This window comes from Triturus cristatus, chromosome 7, assembly GCF_964204655.1.
Source record: "Triturus cristatus chromosome 7, aTriCri1.1, whole genome shotgun sequence".
Taxonomy (NCBI): Eukaryota; Metazoa; Chordata; class Amphibia; order Caudata; family Salamandridae; genus Triturus; species Triturus cristatus.
In genome coordinates, this window is record NC_140590.1 from 1,637,426,688 (window position 1) to 1,637,441,403 (window position 14,716).

General features: G+C 43.2%; 1 long non-coding RNA gene across 1 annotated transcript; it reads left to right on the forward strand.

Moving 5' to 3' along the window:
* Nucleotides 1-4,198: 4,198 nt before the first annotated feature.
* Nucleotides 4,199-10,165, forward strand: LOC146812598 (uncharacterized). Its single transcript, XR_014965967.1, has 4 exons — nucleotides 4,199-4,298; nucleotides 9,776-9,801; nucleotides 9,920-9,950; nucleotides 10,068-10,165. It is a non-coding gene; the product is annotated as an uncharacterized LOC146812598 (long non-coding RNA).
* Nucleotides 10,166-14,716: the final 4,551 nt, after the last annotated feature.

Sequence of the window (14,716 nt, forward strand, 5' to 3'; positions counted from 1 at the left end):
TTCTTTTGCATTTGCATAGTAGCTTTCGACGTAGGGTCTCTACTTCTTGCTGGAGATGATGCAGGTGGGCTCTGTTAACCAGAAGCGTGCAGGGAGTCCACTCTTAAATCCTTCATGAAGCAAGACAAGGCCCTTAAGGCTATACTTCATTGTGTGCAGCAGGTGCAGTGCTTCAGAGTGCAATCCTTTGAGGTGCAGGCCAGGGTTCCAGAAGGCCAGTCCTTCTTCTCCTTGTAGTTTCAGTCAGCAGATCTGAGCTGTTTGACAACTCTTTCATAGATATGCTGTGTTTCTGGGCGACAGGCAGGGGGGCACCCCTGAACAATGGGACACAGCGTTATTATCACTTCCTCCAAAGTGTGGCACATTCTTGTCCCAGAAAGCACAATTTTCTCAAATTGCAACATGAAGGAACTATTTCCTTGAAGGTTAGACCAGGCTAAGCCAACTCACTCACATGGCTAAGATTACTTAACATTCCCCTTCTATCTATCTCCTTAATCTAAATACTGGGCCTCCTGTGAGGCTGGGGTGGCTGATGTAGGGGTGAGCCTGTGCTGTCTTAATGTGTCATTCTCCCTTTGAAGACCAGTTTGGTCACCCTTCCTCCCTCCTGCTTTCTGCAGTTTCATTTCTTCTCACACAGGATGCCCATTGTCTCTCTAGCAGGCTGCTTCACACCTCATTAAGACAACTTGGTGCAGCTTGGCAGAGGCTAGCCAATCAGGAGAGAGCAGCTGTAAGGCCGGATTTTGGTTTACAGAAAAGAAAGTTTAATAACTTATTTTCTTTGATAGTTATTATAAATCTTTCAGTGGCAAATTGTTGGATTTATCATAACTATCATTTTAAGTCCATGAATTCCATTTAACTCCTTTCTAGCACTATTTATACTTAAATAAAATAGTCTAAAGTTAGCCTTTGGAGCTAATTGTCTACAATGGGGAAACATGAACTTGGCAGTTTTTTCCCCTCACCAGGGCTTATAAAACATATTTTATAATGTCCCTGCTTAAAATTACACGTCATCCTACCCTGGGGCACATAGGGAAGACCTTGGGAGGATTTGTAGGTAAAAATAAGGTAGATTACTAATTTGGAAGTACCTTTAGCTCCAACGGCAAATTTGCATATCATTTAATTTTAAAGACAGTTTACAAAGCAGGGCTGCATTTAAAATGACAGCAGGCAATACAGCAGTGCCCACACTAGTGCAGGAAATCCACTGGGCCTCTAAACCTCCCTGCCCTATAATATACAAGGGACTTAAAAGTAGTTTTGAATCCCTCTTGCAATGTTATATACTATGGACTTATAGGGGTCTGTCATTACCAATTGTAGGTATACGTAACCACAATAAACTTTAACAGCAGAGCATTGGCCCTGGGTCTGGTAAGCAGAGTCCAGGGCACAGTCAGAGTCAGTAACCATTAGTACTAATCAAAGAATGGGGGTGATTAGGACCAAAAGGATGACTTTCTCACATGTTTTTCTAACTCTAACGGATCAAATGTTAATAAAAACACAGCAACCCCTGTTGCTGTGCAGGGGAGGAAGCTCAAAGGTTGACTGGTCACATTTATGTTGCTTATTGCTGTATTTGTGTGTTAAATAGTAAATAAATTAAAGCTTTAACCAGACAGTGTTAACATATCTAAAAATTACAAAGAAATGAAGACGCACTATCTCGAAACATGCCTCATACGCTGAATAATTTGCCTTTTTGCAATAGATTTCAGTGAACGCTGCCTCACAAATGTGTCCTCCTTGTTCCATGATTCCAGGAGTCTTACCTATACCCAGAACACATCAGTCACTCATTTCGCTACCTGACAGGAAGACTTTATAAATCACTTTTTTTGTGAATTAACTTTTGGATAGTCAGTCTAGCACTAAAAACCATTTGAAGACTTTATAAATCACTTTTTTGTGAATTAACTTTTGGATAGTCAGTCTAGCACTAAAAACCATTTTATTTTGTTAATTGTTTTGAGAAGTTGGCCTGGTATATGCTGTCCACTAGTTAAAGTAGGCACATTGCACCAAACCAAACAACCCTTATGGTGATTTAAGGGGTCAAAGATAACCTTAGAAAGCTATCCAAGTGGTAGCTGAGAAGATCAGCTTTCAGGCTTAGTCTTGAAGGAATGTTAAGCAGCTTGTTTTACCAGAATGCTACCATATAGTATTGGTTAAATGAAAGGAGAACCACACAGTAGTTATAAAAATATGTATTTACTTTTTATAACACTATCTAATATGACACAGCATCTCCTACGCTGAGATAATCACAAAGCACACAATACTTAAGCACAGAAATTACAGTAAATAGCACTAATACATAATGGGTCCGGGGGGGGGGCAAACCATATACTAAAATAGTAGTATAAGACCCACGACTCGATACAAGACAGTGTCAAGAGGTTGTAGAATCGCTGAGACCCCAAGGAACCACCCAAGGTGAGTAAGTGGGGACCCCACGGAGGACAGGTGCAGTGTGGGAACACGGCTGCGTGCTCCGTACAATTCTATGGGAAAGTGGCAGTTGAAGTTTTAGAGTTTAAGGATCCTTAAAGGTGGACTTCTAAGAAACCCCATGGCAGTTAGGAGGTTGGAGAGCCACCCAACCTGTGGATACCGAGGTACCCAAGTGACCTATTCCAGATAAGCCGGGTGCATAGGTCTGAAGTGGCATCGGAAACCGCATTCAAACCCAATGGAGGACTTTGAAGAAGAGCTGCTGATGGAAGGAAGAAAAGTGTCCGTTGGAATCCAAAGGTGGGTTCTTGTCAAAGAGTATCTGAAAGCAGAGTCTGGGTCACTCAGGAGTGACCAGGGGCTCGGTAGACAAATTCCCAACGATGTCGGGTGCTTCAGGTGCTTTGAGGGAGTTCTTGACTCTGCAGCTACGGGGACCAGGAGATGTTGAGGACAACCAGGAGCTGGATACAAACAGTCCCACAAAGGATGTTGAGTACTAATGGGTCGGTGTCTGGCTGGAGCACGAACAAGCCTTGTCAACGGCAACCCATGCAGAAGGTCAAGGATGGATATGGCTCAGACCAGCAAGGTCAAGGAGACTCACCACAGCAAGGGGAGTCAGGGCAAGCCTGGAGCAATCAGCAGAAGCCAAGAAAAGCAAAGTTGACCCTCAAGTGGACCCACAGGCCGAAGGGAAAGAAGTCGGGAGAGGACCTCAATCAATTTTACTAAACAGCAGCCCATGGAACACTCGGTGCAAGGAGACCAGCGTTCTTAGTAGGAAATGGCGCCAGAGGTGTCAGAGCTCACCTTCAGCTTGATCTCTATGGTCTTGCACGGGAACAGAAGTTGCTAACTTCCCAACTCCCACTACCAACCACTCAGCTCCAGAAGAATTAACTTGGCGCTAACTGATCAGTGAGGGGGAAGGGGGAAAAGTGGATAAAATAATAAACAATAGAAGAGACTGGTTCTGGACCTGCCGGTTTTCAGTCTGGGAATCTTCTTCTGCCTCTGATCAGTCTACCGAAGTTTCCTAAAGAAAACTAAACACACAACAATTATATGTTTTCCCTTCTCTACTCTAGCCTACTTCTTATTCCTTTAATTTCTTGTGATCCTACCTACCCAAGGTCCTGAAACTCCTTGCCTCTCTTCTTGGCCAATGTAACCTTTTCTTTTCTTCTTAGAATGGGTTCTTATTATCTGTAAAACATCGTTCATTGATTAATCACCTAATCTATTCTTTAGTTCTTATTATATTAGTCCCCTACTATTAAACCTACCAGGTATTGTATTGCCTTTTGCTATTTTCTTTTAACCATGTCATTCTTCTTTTCTATTTACATAGCTATTGTCTTTTTTTTGGATTTTTCTTCCTTAGCTCTTAATATTTTACTGTTCGCCTTCTCTCCACAGGAATTCTCTGCGCTGATTCAACTCTGGTGAGTTTTCTCCACAGATAATATTTCTCTACTTTCTAACAGTCTTAAAAGTCTTTGCATGTTACCTCTTTAAAACTCACTCTGATTTGGTCATTATCTTTTCTCATTTTCTTTACAGGTTCCTGCGAGTTTCTCTACCGCTGTCAACGGTAAGTTTATCTGCCTTCTCAATTTCGTTTTTTCTTTTACATTTACTTGACAACATTTACTATTCCTTTACACTCTCTCTCCATTTATCACTTAGATTTTCTTTGGTTTCTTTTCAGGTGTAGGTGAATCGCTGCTCGGCTCCGATGTGAAGGAAAACGAAGCTCTGTGCTCTGCTCCGGGATTTACTACTGCGCTGACTCTGTGTGCTTCTTCTTACTTCAGGTAAATATTTATTACGTTTCTATGACTTGGGAAAAATTACTAGGTTAAAGGCTTAGACTCTCTATACTTCGTACTCTAGGATTTTGACTTCAAAACTACGGGAGCTCCAATTATCAACCTTCTCTGAGGAAAAACGTTAGTGAAGTGCGCAATACTCCAGGTGTGCGTGCGTCACGTAACCTCACTCTGGATTTGCAAAAACAACTAGACCACAGACTCCAGCACCTTAGCGGCCATCTTGGAGTTGCGGACATGCCACCGACTTGACCACTGATGCCTGATTTTCGACCCTTTGGCACCACTAGAGTCTAACCAATTGCGAAACTTTTTGGGGCTTAAACTAGGGATCCTGATAGTACCCCCCACCAAGGATGGTCCTCCCACCCTGGGTTTGGTTGGATAGCGCTGATAAAATAGTTTTATTAGTCTAGGAGCATGTACATCCAAATCTAATTCCCAAGACCGCTCCTCTGGACCGTAGCCTTTCCAGTCAACCAGATAATACAGTTTTCCTCTAACTAGTCTTGAGTCTAGAATTTCTTTTACCTCAAACTCCACCCCTGTATCTAGCTGAATTGGGTGTGGAATTGATTCTTTTCTCAGATTTGGAACTGCCTTCTTTAATAGGGAAACGTGAAACACTGGATGAATTTTGAATTTGGAGGGCAAAGTCAACTTATAGGTCACTGGATTAATCTGCTCTGCAATGGGGTAGGGACCAATAAATCGGGGCTGGAATTTTCGATTCCCTTTTAATCTTAGGTTTTTGGTATTCAACCAGACTTCGTCTCCTATTTCTAAGGGAGGAGGTTTCTTTCTTTTCTTGTCTGCGTACTTCTTATACTTTTCCTTAGCCTGTTCTATGTTCTTTGATGCCAATTCATGCACTGAATTTAAATGAGACACCAAGTCCTTGACTGCTGGGACTGAGAGCTCAACATCTTGTACTGCGGAATTTGGATGTCTTCCGTAATTTAAATAGAACGGAGAGTACCCAGTGGACACATTCTTTGTGTTGTTGTGAGCAAATTCTGTAGTCCACAAGTAGTCTGGCCATTCCCCATCCTGTTTCAAGGCGAACAATAGTAAATATTGCTCCAATTCTTGGTTCACTCTTTTAGTTTGCCCATCCGTCTCCGGATGGAAACTGGTGGAAAAACGAGTTTCCACTCCTAATCCTTTCATAAAAGCCTTCCAGAAATGTGAGACAAATTGAGTTCCCCGGTCCGATATTATGACCTTGGGTATTCCATGCAATCTTACGATCTGTGTACTAAAATGACTTGCTAACTGTTTCGCTGTAGGACTTCCCTTCAAGGCAAAAAAATGTGTCATTTTCGTGTATGTGTCTACTACTACTAGGATTGTGTTCATTCCATGACATGATGGTAAATCTGTAATTAAGTCTAAGGTAATTGTGTGCCAAGGATGGGGAGGAATGGGCAAGGGTTGCAACAGCCCCTGGGGAGCGTGCCGTTCTGATTTTCCCCGAGCGCATATCTCACAGGTTTTCACACATTGTTCTATATCCTTATTCATCTGAGGCCACCAATATTTTCTTTTGATTAGATCTGTCGTCTTGAACTCTCCCTTGTGCCCAGCTAACAGATGATCATGACATTCCTGCAAAGCTTGCTTCTGCAACGCTGTACTTGGCAAATACAATGCACCTACTTTATAAGGTAATTCATCTCGAACTTCTCTTCCATGTTCGTGTTGAGCCCAATCTAACATTTCTTAGGGGGTCAAAGCTTGGATCACCTGTTCCTTGAAGTTCAGAATATCAGTGGCACCGATGATTTTAGTATCTGGTATGATCGCTTGAGCACTGAGTGGGTTCTTTTCTTCTCCGGTTCCCATCCTGGACAAGGCGTCCGCTTTCCATTTTGCGCACCCGGCCGATAAGTTATCACAAAGTCATAATCAGCAAAATACAGTGACCAACGAAGTTGGCGAGGCGTCAGAGTTCTGGCAGACTTCAGGAATTTTAGATTGCGATGGTCCGTGTAAACTGTCACCACATGGTGAGCTCCCATTAGATAGTGTCTCCACTCATTGAAAGCGTCTTTTATAGCCAACAACTCTTTTTCCGTAATTGTATAGTTAATTTCAGCTGGCGTCAACTTTCGAGATCGATAGGCCACTGGGTGTAATTGGCCAGTTTCTGTATTCCTTTGAGAAAGTACTCCACCAACTGCAAAATCAGAGGCATCCGTCTCAACATAAAAGGGCTCCATCGGATCGGCATGTAGGAGGATGGGCGCTGTAGTGAACTCACTCTTTAATTCCTTAAAGGCTTGCTCTGCTTCTTCAGACCATTCGAATCCTGTCCCTTTCTACAGTAATCGCGTCAAGGGTAGTATTCGTCGAGAAAATTCTCCAATAAACCTCCGATAGAAGTTTGCAAATCCAATGAACGCTTGGACTTCTTTGACACTGGTGGGTGACTTCCATTCAAGAACTGCCTGAATCTTCCGTCTGTCCATATGAATTCCTGTTGGCGAGATCACGAAGCCCAGAAATTCCACCTGCGAAACTCCAAAAGCACATTTTTCCAACTTGACAAATAATCTGTTCTCCCGCAGTTTCTGCAGGACTCTTCGAACTTGTGTCTGATGCTCCTGCGTATCTACTGAATAAATTAGTATGTCATCAATATACACAATAGCGCATTGATCAATGAATTCACTGAGTACATCATTTATAAAGTGCTGGAACGCTGCAGGAGCATTACACAAACCGTAGGGCATCACCTGGTATTCAAACAGCCCCAAACGTGTCCTGAAAGCCATCTTCCACTCATCTCCCTCTCTCACTCGAATAAGATGGTACGCTCCCCTTAAATCCAACTTCGTAAATATCTGCGCTCCCTTAATCTGGTCCAATAAGACGGAGATAAGAGGAAGAGGATACCTGTTATTTTTTGTTATTCGATTGATGGCTCTATAGTCGATACACGTTCTCAGTTCGCTCTGCTCCTTCTTAGGCACGAAAAATAGTGGCGAAGACACTGGAGATTGGGAAGGACGTATAAACCCATTTGCCAGATACTTGTCGATATATTCTCTCAGGTGATGATTCTCTTGTTCTGTCAAGGCATACACCTGACTGCAAGATAAATTCGCCCCTGGTCCCAGGTCTATCTTACAATCGTAAACACGATGAGGCGGCAATTGCTCAGCTTCCTGTTCGTTGAAAACATCTTCGAAATCTTGATATTCCGGTGATATTGATTGCGTATTGATTACGCACATGGAGACTTCGGCCGAACATAAGGCATGAGCCGGGTTCTGTTTACTAATTTCCTTTAAAGTTACAAAACAGTTCTCTCTACAATACGCTGAATTCATTTCGATTGTTCTGTCATTCCAATTTATGGAGGGATTATGCTCCGTGAGCCATGGAAGCCCCAATATGAGTTGAAACTGAGGGGCATCGATTAAATTAAAGTGAATAGCTTCCCTATGCCCATCTTCTCGAATCAACTCTACCAATTCAGTGTGACGTATTATAGGCCCTGAGGATAGATTGGTACCATCAATTGCTCTAACTGGTTCACCTTTTGCCTTGGCGATTGCTTGCAGCCCAATCTTTGCCGCGAATTTCAGGTCGCAGAAATTGCCCGTGGCTTCTGAGTCCACCATAACTGCTACTCCTTTCATTGTTTCTTGACGGAATCGTATTGTCATGGATAGAATTAAATGTGGTGAAGACGACTGTAAAGTATTTGCCAACCGATGTTCCTGGGGAGTTGATTTCTGATTCGCATCCACCTGCACAACTCCTTCTACAGGTGGTGCTGCGAGTTTTCCTTCGGCTTAAATGAACCTTTTGGCTTTTTTGGACAATTCCGCACAAAATGCCCACTAGAACCACAATACATACATAAGTTGCTGACTCGTCTTTTCTCCTTTTCTTCTTTAGGTAGTGGCCCCCGAATAGTTCCTATTTGCATAGGTTCTAACCCAGAGAAACCTTCTGTGCCCTTCCCGGCTTCTGTCTTTGCTCTGTCGAAACGTGGAACTGTACTTCTGAACTCTCGCCTTCTCTCTCCTCTCCGCTCCACTTGCCGGAAATCCAATTCTAGAACCAGGTCTACAAGGGCGGAAATTTCAGTCGGACGATTCGGTATCTGAGCCAAACCGTCTTTTAGTTCATCTCGCAGACCTCAATAGAAAATTGCTGTCCTCTTACTTTCCGGCCAGTCAGTTTCCATTATAAGTTTGTTGAACTGGGCCAGGTAAGCCACTAAGTCTCTATTTCCCTGCTTCAGCTCCAATAGTTCATTATCTACCGCTTGAGAGATCCGCCTTCGGTCAAAGATTCTCAAAAATTCTTTCTTGAACTCATCAAAATTCTGCAACAATGGATCATCTCGTGAAACTATTAGCATAGACCATGCCGCAGCATCTCCGCTTCAGTATGACAAAATGAAGGCTACCTTAGATTGCGCATGAGGGAAGATAGAAGGGCGACACATGAAATGAAGTGAACATTGTGTAATAAACACCTGCACCTTTTGTGGGTCACCACTGAATCTCTCGGGTGCTGCCAGAGGTATAACTGGTGACAAGGAATGTATAACTTGTGTTGTTAGCTTATTTGTCTCTTCCATAGATGTGGTTGGACCCTCCCTTCCATCAGAGTACGGTTGCCTTATTCTCTGTGCTAGTTCTGCCGTCTCCTTCCTTGAATTCATGATCTCCTGCCTTAGACTTTGATTCTCTTCTTTAACCGCTACCAGTTCCTTTTGTATTACCTCTAGAACTGACCCTAAGGTCTGCAAATTTATTCCCTCAACTATTTATTTTCTGTTCGGGTGCAAGATTAGGACGTGGGCACTTCACTCTGTCAGAGCTCACCTTCAGCTTCTCGCTGATCTCTATGGTCTTGCACGGGAACAGAAGTTGCTAACTTCCCAACTCCCACTACCAACCACTCAGCTCCAGAAGAATTAACTTGGCGCTAACTGATCAGTGAGGGGGAAGGGGGAAAAGTGGATAAAATAATGAACAATAGAAGAGACTGGTTCTGGACCTGCCGGTTTTCTGTCTGGGAATCTTCTTCTGCCTTTGATCAATCTACCGAAGTTTCCTAAAGAAAACTAAACACACAACAATTATATGTTTTCCCTTCTCTACTCTATCCTACTTCTTATTCCTTTAATTTCTTGTGATCCTACTTACCCAAGGTCCTGAAACTCCTTGCCTCTCTTCTTGGCCAATGTAACCTTTTCTTTTCTTCTTAGAATGGGTTCTTATTATCTGTAAAACATCGTTCATTGATTAATCACCTAATCTATTCTTTAGTTCTTATTATATTAGTCCCCTACTATTAAACCTACCAGGTATTGTATTGCCTTTTGCTATTTTCTTTTAACCATGTCATTCTTCTTTTCTATTTACATAGCTATTGTCTTTTTTTTGGATTTTTCTTCCTTAGCTCTTAATATTTTACTGTTCGCCTTCTCTCCACAGGAATTCTCTGCGCTGATTCAACTCTGGTGAGTTTTCTCCACAGATAATATTTCTCTACTTTCTAACAGTCTTAAAAGTCTTTGCTTGGTACCTCTTTAAAACTCACTCTGATTTGGTCATTATCTTTTCTCATTTTCTTTACAGGTTCCTGCGAGTTTCTCTACCGCTGTCAACGGTAAGTTTATCTACCTTTTCAATTTCGTTTTTTCTTTTACATTTACTTGACAACATTTACTATTCCTTTACACTCTCTCTCCATTTATCACTTAGCTTGTCTTTGGTTTCTTTTCAGGTGTAGGTGAATCGCTGCTCGGCTCTGATGTGAAGGAAAACGAAGCTCTGTGTTCTGCTCCGGGATTTACTACTGCGCTGACTCCGTGTGCTTCTTCTTACTTCAGGTAAATATTTATTACGTTTCTATGACTTGGGAAAAGTTACTAGGTTAAAGGCTTAGACTCTCTATACTTCGGACTCTAGGATTTTGACTTCAAAACTACGGGCGCTCCAATTATCAACCTTCTCTGAGGAAAAACGTTAGTGAAGTGCGCAATACTTCAGGTGTGCGCGCGTCACGTAACCTCACTCTGGATTTGCAAAAACAACTAGACCACAGACCCCAGCACCTTAGCGGTCATCTTGGAGTTGCGGACATGCCACCAACTCGACCACTGATGCCTGATTTTCGACCCTGTGGCACCACTAGAGTCTAACCAATTGCGAAACGTTTTGGGGCTTAAATTAGGGATCCTGACAAGAGGTCGGGGCTCCTGGGAGCCCAATGCACTTGTTTGGAAATCGCCAACAAGCATACGCACTTGCAAATGTACGCAAGGCACAGGGGTTCAGGTATTGTAGCTCCCACAAGATATTCTGACCTTAATCTTGGTGAGAGGGCAGCTCAGACCTTGAGGGATGTAGAAATTAACCTCCTGTGTTGCTGAAGCCTCCGGAGTCCATAGGAGCTAAGGGTAAGCAGACCATACAGCAGTATTGCAGTGCCTGCAAATGAAGGGGAGTGACTCCTTCACTCCAAGGGAGGTATCTTTGGTTGTCCTTGATGCTTCACAGGTCCTGCACAGATCCCGTATGGTGCACTGGCACAGGTGATGCTCTTTTTAAAAAAACAAAACTTTATTTACCATTTTCATGATGATCAGCAATACAATATACCAGCTCCAGTCCACTGTTAAACACGGTAGTACAATGCCATTATACATTTCGCTAAATCCATGATTGATATCGCCACTCTATTATAGATATTCAGATCCTCATAGCAACAGTTCCACATTATACAGTCCTATGAACCATAGATTAGAGTGACTTTACCTGCGAGGCAGTCAGCTCGCAATACGTGAACCATTCTTATGCATTATTGTCATATCCCCATTTCGTACGTGTCATGCAGGTGTCAGCAAGTCAACCTACACCCGCAAGTACCAGCCCGTCTTTGGGCCGAGCGGCATGTTGATTGTGTGCCATTGCGGTGTATTGTTTAAAAGGGCCCCAAATGTCTCGAGGGCGAGATGTGCTGGCAAAGTGGAGGCGTATAAATCGGAATTGATGTTGCAGTATGCCAAACTAGTTAGCCAGGCTTTGCGGGTCGGTGCAGTTTTACTATTTCCCTTTTGCCCAGTAGTAAACTCAGGGCTGTAAATTTCCTGACTGACTTTGGAATGTTTTTTATGTACCGTAACAAGGCCACTTCCGGAATGGGCACGAGATCTAGGCCTATCATTTCCCCTAGTGTGTGGTATATGTCGGGCACAGGCAATGCTTCAGACTGAGTGGGAGACGAAGTCGGGTCCAAACAAAGTCCAGCGAAGTCCAGAGTGTCCACACGGTAGAAGTTCAATTGTTTCTGGTTCAGAATCTTGTCCACGTCGAATCTAGGATCCAACAGCTAGGTAGGCCTTGTACCCACGGGAGAGGGTTGGACTGATTCAGGGCACCCTCCCAGGGGAGGGTCTGGACAGTGGGGAGGTTACTCCCATTACATTTGCCCAGTTTTGTGCCAAAGCAGGAGCCAACGGCTCCCAGGACTAGTTTGAACTGGACTATGCACAGGGACACCAAATGTGCCCCTCATGCAGACTTTCGGTCGCTGGCAAGCGCACCCACCCAGCCCTCACACAATAAATCTCGTCTGGGAGGTGATTACACCTCCCTGTGACAGGTTGCCTATGGTATTGCCTTCCCCTGCTCGAGCTTGGCTCAGCAGCAGGAGGGCAGATATTTGTCTCTGGTTGGCAACAACCATTTTGTGCTCCCCGGGACTAGAAGGCTGGTACCGGGAACTCCAGGGACCCAACAAAACTTGCTTCTGAGGGGTAGAATCATACCTCCCACACTGGTTACCGGTGTGGGGGTATGATTCCAACACCAAACACCATAGGGTTTCAGCCGTTTTAGAGTTAGTCATCACGCGGTCACATAATGCCACTCTATATGTCGTAAATGTCTGCCTCACTGACAGCCGGGAGAATGGACTCCGTTGGCTGCAGGGGTATTCTGCTCATGCAGTGGCACCCTCTCACTTAGAACCAAGCACCCTGCCTTCAGGATTGTTAAGACCTGCTAGAGGGGTGACTTATAGGTTTTAAGTGCAATGACCCTTATATATAGTAAAGCTAAATCTTAAGTAAGTGGTGCATGCACCAACTTACACAGACTGCAATGGCAGACTGCAATGGCAGTTCCATTTTGTATGGCCTCTCATGGGTGGCATAATACATTCCCATGGGAGGCCTCTGGTATACCTATGCCCTGGGTACTTGGGTAGCATATACTAGGGACCGACAAGGGTACCCCAGTATCCAATCTGGAGTGTACCTGAGTACTTAACATTACAGTTTAGGGAGAAAGCAGATACAATGGGGTCCTGATTAGCAGGATCCCAATCAGACTAGTCAAAAACAGTATAACATTTGGCAAAAAGTGGGAGTAACCATAAGAAGCAGATCCTACTTTCCTACACTTTTTCTTGTATGCTGTCTCATTGCAGGTCCCCAGGTGTTAGCGTGATTTATAAACACAGAAAAAACTGTTCAACTTCTCTTCCTTTCTAAAAGTTGAACTTTTAAGAACCCTTTGTCGCTTTGATCAGATCAGTAGCCCCCCAAATCCAAGAGGTCCCCAACGGCACCTAATAGTTTCATTATAAAATCTCAACACACACAACATATTAGATTCTTTCAGAAATAGACATCTTGTTCGACACTCTGAGAACGCATTTCAGTTTGTTTGCCTGAAGTAAAATTCTCCTTTAGCTCTGGTTTCCTGTAAAGAAACTCTTAGCATCTTTATGTCTTTAGGAAATCCTGAGGACATGTTCTATTTGCCCAAAAAGACAGACATACCTTGTATTTATCTTTCAGCAGTCAGTCCTTAAATGTTACTTTGAAACTCTGCAGAATCCTGAAGCCCAACTGTTGTCTGTACAAGCAAGTAACCCACCCAAACACCTTAGAGGGTATTCACTTTGGCATCACCCTCGGCTGGGCATGATACCAGGGCCCTTCTTTAGCATTGGAGAAGGACTTCGGAGTAGGACCCCACTAAGTGAGGCCTAGCCCTGGAACTCAGTTTGTATCGTTTGCTTCCCTAGCATAACTCTTTTTAACCTGCTCACCCCTTGACTAACTCTTCTACCTTCTATTCACCGTCATAAATACTGTCATGACACTAATTCTAATTAATCTGCGTATTTGTTCACCTATCACTGTCTGTGAATTCATCATATGCCCAGATTCTTTCATCCAATCAGGAACACTCACTCGGTCTCTGTGCATGCACTCATTACATCCACATCTTCACTTACCTAGGTGCATAACTGGCTAAGCCACCCTATTTATCTGTATATAACTTGGATTCCAAACTCTATGTAATGCTTACAATGCATATTATTACATAGTGCCATGTACTAACACCAAATCCTTTACAAGTCACAAATCATTTATCAATGTCATCCTAGCACATCATGTTGGCACTGTACTTAACCTAAAAAAATAACTCAGTTTCCCAGCTGCCTCTGTAAAATGTAGTTTTTGAGGGCACATGTGAAATACGTAAGTTTGCTACTGTAGGATAATGTGCATACATAATTCTAAGAAAGCCCTCCCCTTCTTTCCTCAAGTGCCTTTGAAAAATGCACATAACCAACTGCTCCAAATGTTAAGGTTTCTTACCTGCTCCGAAACTGCAGGGATGTGATCACCAACTATTGAAGGTGGAAGAAAAGAACAGCAGCACTTCAACACTCTTTATGGATTATAAGAACAGCAGCACTTCAACACTCTTTATGGAACAAAAGAACAGCAGCACTTCAACACTCTTTATGGATTATAAGAACAGCAGCACTTCAACACTCTTTATGGATTATAAGAACAGCAGCACTTCAACACTCTTTATGGAACAAAAGAACAGCAGCACTTCAACACTCTTTATGGATTATAAGAACAGCAGCACTTCAACACTCTTTATGGAACAACAGCACTTGGAGATTCTTATCGATTTCATATATTTCAGAGTTAGCCATGTGTCTGTGAATAATGATCCCTAAGTTGATGGGTATCATTGGCAGACATTTTGCACTCTTGTTGTTAATTATTTTATGTATAACTCCACACCAAACAGTGCAATTAGGTGTAAATAGCTGTGCTTCAATACATGAAAACCTGGTGCAGAGAGATGTGAAGATTGCTCACACGGTTGTGTACGAGCAGGGAGAGGCTGCATGGTGGTTTCCAAATTGAGCGGGTGATACTGGTGCCCATCTTGGAAGAAGAGACATGAAGCCAGAAAATGGTGGAAAGTTGAAACTGACTCTGTACATAGATAATCATTCTATTGAGGAGCATGGGCATATGCCCATGCTCCATACACATGAGCAAGTGTCCTAAAGATTTTCTTCCTGCCTTAAACATATATGCACAGACAATGATA